The sequence below is a fragment of the Homarus americanus genome, unplaced genomic scaffold, assembly GCF_018991925.1.
Source record: "Homarus americanus isolate GMGI-L3 unplaced genomic scaffold, GMGI_Hamer_2.0 scaffold22250, whole genome shotgun sequence".
Lineage (NCBI taxonomy): Eukaryota > Metazoa > Arthropoda > Malacostraca > Decapoda > Nephropidae > Homarus > Homarus americanus.
In genome coordinates this window covers 9022434-9031422 of record NW_024741189.1, presented here as the reverse complement: position 1 = coordinate 9031422, position 8989 = coordinate 9022434, and positions in this window count along the sequence as shown.

Genomic DNA, 8989 nt, shown 5'->3' with positions numbered 1-8989 from the left:
GAGAGAGGGGGCAAGCGTGGGAGTTGCCTGAAGTTAATGACCAAACAAGGTAATTGCCGTATACGTTTAGGACAAGGTTATAGGTAGGGAAGCAAATGAGGAAGTGTGGGCAAGTATGTGTGTGTGTGTGTGTGTGTGTTTCAAAGGTCCGCTTTGTACACACACACATATACTGTTAAATGTTGGGTAGTGGAGAAATTGCCTTTGCTATTTGTGCTGTTCTGATGCTGCTGTGTGAGGAAGAGAGAGAGACACAACTTATCACACCTGTGTTTGCCCCATCGCACTACGGTACACAAAAATCATATTTATACTTTAACGCAGGATTTTCTCTTGTAGATAAACACTGAAGGACAAAACATTAAACCTATATACTGGCACAAGAAAGAGAGTCTATTGATAAAATTTGCAATAGTGTTAATTACAATTCTGTACTGTATCTAGTTCATATATTTTACTGGCCAAAAACAACAATTCTTCTTCAATATTTGTAATAATTGAGAATGTGGAACTAAGAAAACACAACCTAGAGTGAAAAAAATACATACTAAAACGCACAGAATTAAATGGTTCATATCCCAGTCAACCAAGTTCAGTCATGTAATACCAGGAAGTTAACAATCTACACGGCGTTACAAATTATGGTAATACCTTGACTCTAATATTGAATATTCTGCTGAGATTAATATCATTACCTTTAGCACCCCAAATGTAGCGTGTGTTAGAGAGTTCTACCTGCTGCAATATATTGACGGTGATCACAGTGACACCATGACTCGCAAAATTATTACTCCTTTAAAGCACAGGTTAGGTTAGGTTAGCTACCAAGGTAAGGTTAGGTGAAGAAGACACGGAAGAGACATTTTCACGGGGATTTCGACAACCACCACCTTGGGACGTACAAGTATCTCATAAAAGTATCCGTCCACTCTGTGTGAAACATTATGAGACCACGGATGATAGATATCCAGGACATGCATTCGCTTTGGTATATAGTTTAACGAAAGTAATATAATGTGCATTTATTTCGGCGTAATTAATATGATGTTCGGTTACTATAGGCAGTAGGATCAGTCTGCCACAGAGCCGCATACCAAACCTCCTGGGACATCACGAGTTACAATTAGCATTTCGGAAGTCATCGGACCCATCCTGGCAGATACTTTTTGAGTTACTGTACCTGATCCTCTATCTAGCAGACACTATAGAGGAAGTCCGTGATATGTGATACTCCCCATCTAACGGACTTCTATATCCCGTAGATCGAGGTCAGTGAAATGGAGGTTTCCTATATACCTGTGTGTGTGTGTGGGTGGGGGGAGGGTACACGCAGAAGCGTTGTCATCCCGTGTGTGTGTGTGTCAACGGAAGCCACACCCACTAGCTACCTCCTGCCCTTAAAATTCTTGGCTTCTACTGGCAGCTGTGTGTCTGTCTGTTTATCTCTTTAGCTTTATCCTTTCTCTTTATTTTGCTGTTTCTCTGTCTCTTGATGTTTGTCTGTCTGCCAAATGTTCTGTCTGATGGTATTTTGTCTGTCTGTCTACTGGACCTGCCTGTTCGTAATAATAATAATAATAATAATAATTAACGGTTTATGGAAAAGTTCTGCAGCCCGAAGGCTGAAAATACACATGAAAATGACTTAATACATACAAAGACATGGGGTGGGTGGGTCGTTTAACAAAAGCTTTCATTACTAAAAGGAGAAGGAACATGGATTAAACATACAAATTATTATAGTTTACAGTTGATGGCCCGGGCTGGTCTCTTGCCCTATTGATCTGTCTGGTGGTATGTTTTCTGTATCTACTGCTCTGTCTCTTGGCATATGTCTACTGCTCTGTCTCTTGGCATATGTCTACTGCTGTCTGTTGGCAACTGTCCTTATCTGTCGGCATCTGTCTACTACTCTGTCTCTTAGCATCTGTCTACTACTCTGTCTCTTGGCATCTGCTCTACTGCTCTGTCTGGTGGTATTTCTGTCTGTTCGTGTGTTTCTTGTATCTCACTCCTCCTACCTCCACAAACACCGGCTGGTCGAGCATACCCCGCCTCCCCTCCGGCAGCTGGTTAACATGAGGCAGGAAAAATGCATTACTGACCACCTCCTGGCGACGACCCCCTTGTGCTCCTCCCCGTCTGCACTCTCTAACCTTGCCTCTCAGCCGTCTCTCCTCCTCCTATTCTCTTTTCCTCCGCCTCTTCCTTTCTTCTTCTCTATATCCTACTCTATTTTCCTCTATCTCTTCCTCTCTTTTCTTCTCATCTCTTATCTCCCTTTCTATTCTTCTCTCTCCTTCTCTGCTTCTCTGTTCATTCCCTCCTCTTCTCTTTAATTCTTTTTTAAACATTAGGTCAATTTAAGGTCACTGGCACTCACCTTTTGGGGGTCAGGATCAATAATTCAAGGTCACCACCAACGCTCACTATCGATTAAGGTTGATTCACGACCCACCATCTAGCGAGTGACGTCTGGCACCTAAAGGCACTCACCCTCGCTGAATACTAATTATCACCCGACAGATTACAAATTGATCGTCTTATCTTATACAGGAGTCGAAGATGTGCGATGTTTACTACTCTGTAAAGACCTATTTTGGCTTCAATTGGTGTCAGATTTACAGTGTTAATATAAAGTCGTGCTGGGTATAGTGTTAGCTTCACAGAGTGTTTATATTAATTAATCTATTTTAGAATGATAGAACTTCAACTTTCCACTGCTTTTAATCTGTGTTAACTTTATCTTATGTTACGTTTATCTGGTGCTAGGTTTTAAGTGCCGTGAGTCTGAAGTAAGGTTAGCTAAAGTTGTGTCACGTGCCTTGACTTTGTCATTGTATTCAAGTAGCGTTAATTTCAACTAGTGTTCTCTATGTTATATTCTCTACCCCATCAGTGCCACCATTTATAAGTTTATGTTTACATCACCAGCCACCGTGACAACAATCTTTTCACCTTGCCGCTCACCCAGCTTCTTTGCCCAACCTGCGGCCTAACTTACCACCCTCTTTGCCACCCATCTCATCATCCAAAATGCTCTCTCTGCCACCCTTTCCACCATGCAAACTACAGTACCACCCTCTCTATCAATCCCACCGTCCATATTGCCGCCCTCTCTACCACCCAACCTACCACCCACATCGCCTTCCCACCCCAACCACAACTACCCGTATCCCATATTATTATTATTATTATTATTATTGCAAGCCATTAATCTACCAATCTCCATCTCCGCCTCGTCATCCCTATGCCTAATCCCCAAACATGCCTACTCCCACGCCTCCTCATTCTCCACGCCTCCTGATACACGCCTCCTGATACCCCCTGCCTCCAAACACCCATACCATCACCCCCCCAACGCACCAATGTCTCACGCCTCCAAATCCTCATACTCCCAATCACCTCCCCACGCCTCCATTATCACACTCAAAAACAAACCAAGAATATTACTCAAACACAAACTCAGATCCCAAATTGGACTGAAATCAAAATCAAAGTCGGACTAAAAAAGAATTAAGGTTAAAACAACAAAACAACCAGAATTTAAACTCCACGACTCAAATTCAATTTAGTTAATAGCAACACATTATTTACCCGCGTTTTCTTCTCCGTTCTCACCTGCTTTACGTTATATTTTTTAACTCCGTCAATAGCTCTATACGCTAGTTGTACTGACTCATTGATTCGCTGTAGGACTGACTGACTCACTCACTCACTCACTCACTGAATGACTCACTAATTGACTCACCATGACTGTTTGACTCATCAGGTGACTCACTGAATGATTGACTGACTGATTGATTGACTCACTCACTCACTGATTCACTCCACTCCTCACGCACTCACGCACTAATAGAAAAAAGGTTTTATACTGAGAGGTAAATATATGCACAGTGACTCGTCCTTGTTTTTCGTATCTGGGACCGTCTGTCTTCCTGGTTGTCGGGGTGTTGACAGTGTATGTCTGCTGTCTTTTTTGTCTGTGTTTCTGTTGTGTGTGTCATTTATTTTTATCTGTCTGTCTTTTATTTTGTCTGTCTGTCTGTTTGCCTATTGACTGTCTGTCTGTCTGTAATTTTTGTCTGTCATTTTTGTCATTGTCTTTTAATTTTGTCTGTCTGTAGTTTTTTCATCCTACTTTCCACTTCCACTATATCGATGTTGCTGTCCCTTTTCTCTCTCTTCTTTCTTTCTCTCACCCTCTTTCCTTTCTCTCCCTCGCGTACGTTATTTATTTCGATTTTTCACCTCTTTCCCCTCTTATTTCTACCTCTCCCTCCCAACAACCCCTCCCTTCAGTCTCTTTCCTTCCTTCTTTCCTTCCTAGTTTCCTTCTGTCGCTCCCTTCCAGTCTCCTTCCATACATCCTTATAGTCTCCTTCCCTCCCCAGTCTCCTTCCCAGTTACCCTCCCTCCTTCCCAGTTTCCCTTCCTCCTCCCTCCTTCCAGGTTCCCTCCTCCCTCCCTCCCTCCCTCCTTCTTTCTCGTAATCATTTTATCATTCACTCAAGTCACCTCCTCCTCACACCCCTAGATCCTCATTCCTCCCTCTGCCTCCTCTGCGTCCCTCCCTCTAGCATCTCCTCCTGCCCTCCCTCTAACATCTCCTCCCGTGCTATATCCGTCCCTCCTGCCCTCCTTCCCTTATATCCCCCTGTATTCCTCCTCCTAGGATCCTGCTTCCCTGTGTCCCTCCCTCTAGCATCTCCTCCTTGTATGTCCCTCCCTCATGCTCTCCCCTCCTGATTCCCCTCCCTCCATTTCTTCCCTCTCTCTCTCTCTCTCTCCTGCAACCCCCTCCCTTCCTGCACCCAATAAACCCATCAATGGCGCCGTGCTCTGAGTGGGTGAGCCTCTGGAAGGACTAATCTGAGTTGTGGTGGCAGAAGTGCACTAGCGACGCCCTCGACGTGGGAAACTCTTGCTGGTGAGATAAAGGAAATAGAAAAGGAGAAGAGGACTGAGGTCCCTAAACCACCTGGGTAATGTGTCATTGTTGTTGGGTCTGATGAGTTCTCTAGAGTCATGGTGGACTCTGGGTGTGTGGTGTAGTATTAATCCGATAGATAGATAGATGAATAGATAGATAGATAGATAGATAGATAATTCCTCGAATCTATCGTTGATTGATACTAAATAATCATTACCTTCGACCTCCATATCACTGTGGATTCTGGGATCCTTCACCGCCTACCTCTGGATCCTACCTCAGGACCCTTCTGGAAGGATCATGCAGGGGTCCCAACAGGCTATCAGTTTCCCTCAGCTCAAGACAACGCCCTACAGGTCGCCCCCTCCCCCAGCTGCAGGATCACTGGCAGGACGTGATCCCTCCCCTGTCTCAAAGAGACTCTCGGGGTTTCCACTGTTGTAGGATTAAGGAGGATATTACACCTTCAAGCGCCTAGGATTCCCAGAGTTCACCCTCGTCACAAAATTAATGTTCTGGGATTAAATTAGGATGTTTCTCCTCTTTCGTTACTAAGATTACATAGACTATCCTGGCACAATATAAAGTTAGGGTAACATAAGTTGAATGTGATATGACACCCTCCATACACCCTCCATGCCAAGTTAATCAAAATGACCTACCTACCTGAGTAGGATACTAAACCAAGAAGATTTGATGGGTGTCCCTCAGCACCAGAACTAGATGATATATTATTTGAATCTTATTTCAGTATAGCGGTTGAGTGTTAAGCCAATGGAAGGTAACAGACCCACACTTATTAAGCTTTGGTGTCAGGTTGTCGTTGGGCTACACGCTCTCTCACTCTCCATAAGTGTGTGTGTGTGTGTGTGTGTGTGTGTGTGTGTGTGTCTGTGTGTGTGTGTGTGTGTGTGTGTGTGTGTGTGTCTGTGTGTGTGTGTGTGTGTGTGTGTTTATATCCTTCCATGTGTATTTGTATCTATAGATGTGAAAATACAATTATATACCAGTACATAATGTGTTAGTACTGTATGTTGGGGAGCCGTATTAATATTGAGTGTGCTGAATGCGGATTAAGATCAAGAACGCGTCGTATGAATGCATCTGCACATGAAGAAAGAGATTTGTCAAAAGATCCAAAATTGTTAATTGACGAAAGTATACAGACGCATGTACAGATACTTTTGTAAGAAAATGCACGAACCGCGCGACACAAAGTATTTCATGTACGGACGTACACAAACACAGAAAAAAAGTCCTATAGTTCATTGAAATTCTATAAAATTGAATTTCGTCCCTAAATGACGTTAACTATCACATCAAAAGTTAGAGAGAAGTACAGTGTATCTTGATGCTCACTCCTTGTCGATCGTCTCTCAAAGGCCTACTTACCTGTAACATCTTCTTCCTGGACGGCTTCCAAATTTTGTACATTTAATAATAAAAAACCTAACTAGTTTTGTTGATATAAAAGAACACATTATAGCGATGCGGATATTAAAACAGTTTATTGGCCCAGAAAATATAAAAGTGAACAATAGTACCAATTATATATATTACTTTTATTGGATTTATTTAGATGTTTATTCGCGTGTTCTTTTATTTATTTACTACTGAGGCGCTGATTCACTCAAAAACACTTAAGCGTAAACCATCTCTGGAGTTAACTCTGAGTAAATATTTTCTTATACAAAATTATAAAAATTTACAGTCCTACAAATATTTAGAAACTGGGCTTGAATTCTTACCATCTCCACATTAAGCCGGTGATTTTTCAATATATAAGACCTATGTTGATATAGAGGCGAGATGGTGGGGAAATCAAACCAAATACTTTTAATAGATTCATAAAAGAAAATATGTGGTATTTATTCTCTCTCTCTCTCTCTCCTCTCTCTCTCTCTCTCTCTCTCCTACCTGAACCCCCCCTCCTCACACCCATGTCTTCTCCCAAACTTTCTCTCTCTAAGCCTTTGTCTACTCTCTCTCCCTCTCTCTCTCTCCCTCCTTTCTCCATGTTTCCCTCTCCCATCTCCTTTCTCCCCCCCTGCTTCACATCAACAATAACTTGGCAGAGGGTTCGGAGGGGGACAAAAGAACTCTTACCATGCTCCTTCCTCTTCCTCCTCCTCCTCCTGCTCCTCTTCCTCCTCTCCACCATCATTAGTGCCACAGTGTCCTGTCCGTCTGCTGGGGAGGAGAGGGAGAAGGAGGAGGGGGATGGAAAAAAGGAAATAAAGGAAGAAGGGAGTGAGAATAGTGGAACAGGAAAATTAGTGTTAGGTTAGTGAGTGAGGAGAGAGAGTGAAGGGACGGAGGAAGGGAGTAGAATTGAGAGGAATAGGAGTGAATGGGAAGAGGGGGAGGTTGAGGGGTAGAGGGTAGAGAGGGAGGAGACGAGAAATAAGGCAGGGGGGGAAGAGCGAGGGAAAGAGCGAAGGGGGAATTGGGGAGGGAGGGATGAAGAGAGAGGGAAGGGGAAGTGGAGAGGGAGGATGAGAGAAAAAAGAAAGAGAATGTGAAAGGGGAAGAGAGAACAATCCTATATGTGAGAGGAGGGAGGAAAACAAGAAGAAAGGAAAATGAAAGTGAGGCAAGAAGTAAGGGGATGAGGGGAGACAAAGGAAAGAAAAGACAAAGAGAAATGAAATGGGGAACAGACTGAGAGAATGAGAAGAAGGCGAAAAAGAGGGGTGGCTGAATGTGGAGGGTGGGGAGGAACCTGGAGAGAGAGAGAGAACAGATGAGGATATTGGAGAGAAGTTGAGGGAGGAAAATGAGGAAACTGGAGAGGGATACAATAAGAAGACTGTCACTGGAGAGAGAGAGAGAAAGACACCATCTGTCAAATTAAATGCTTCAGGATTTTCCTTTTTCTTTAGAAGACATTTAAAGAACTCTCAATTTACGAAAGATTTATTCTGCAGGAACCATCACGGCTAAAAAGAAGGATGCCACCACCATTATATAATTCACTAAGATATTATGCTGCCGACTTTGTGCAATACAATTACACTATTCGACACTGCACAACACAACACTACACTACAATTATTACTCGACACTAGGAAACCTTAATATTATTCTATCTGTCTAAAAACATAATTTCCATTTCCGGATAAATTAAAGTGCAAACAGAATACACATAAGAAAAAAAAAATATATATTGCAGGCAGGCAGGCACAGATATTCCTCTAAAAAATAATTTATAGCTATAATCCTATTATTAATTATGGTATATATTCCTCACCAAACAATATAATTATGTTCTCGACAAATGATATATCCCTCACCAAATAATATATATCCTCTTAAAACAATATATTCCTCACCAAACAATATATTACTCACCAAACAATATAGTCCTCACCAAAACAATATATTCCTCACCAAACAATACCCATTTATTTCTCGCCAAACGATATATCCCTCACCAAACAATATATCCTCACCAAACAATATATCTCTCACCAAACAAAATATTCCTCGCCAAACAATATATTTCCTCACCAAACAAAATATTCCTCACCAAACAATATATTCCTCACAAACAATATAATTTTCTTTCTCATAAATGATATATATCCCTCACCAAACAATATCTACATCACCAAACAATACATTTCCCTTAAAACAAAGTATTCCTCGCCAAACAATATATCCCTCACCAAACAATATATCCACCAAACATTAATACTCCTCACCAAATTCAAATCAATAGACGAAATGTAAGGAATTTAATTCATGAAATTAATTAAAACTACACAAATGTTTATGAACGTAAAGAGCTCATTAAACGGCGTATATAGCGATCAGTCACCACAATACCTTGGTAATATTGGTGACCTTGGACACTTGTAATGGGGAACGGTTAGGACAAATTGATGGGAGAGATGGGAATGCTGTAGTATTTAATGGGAAGATTAGAGACACAGTTGTGGTGTTGGAGAATCAAGGAGTGAGGTCAAAGCATAAGGTCAAGCATAGAGAGGTCAACAGTGAGGGTCAAGCATAGAGGTCAAGTGCGAGGGTCAAACATAAGAAGAGGTCAAGGTG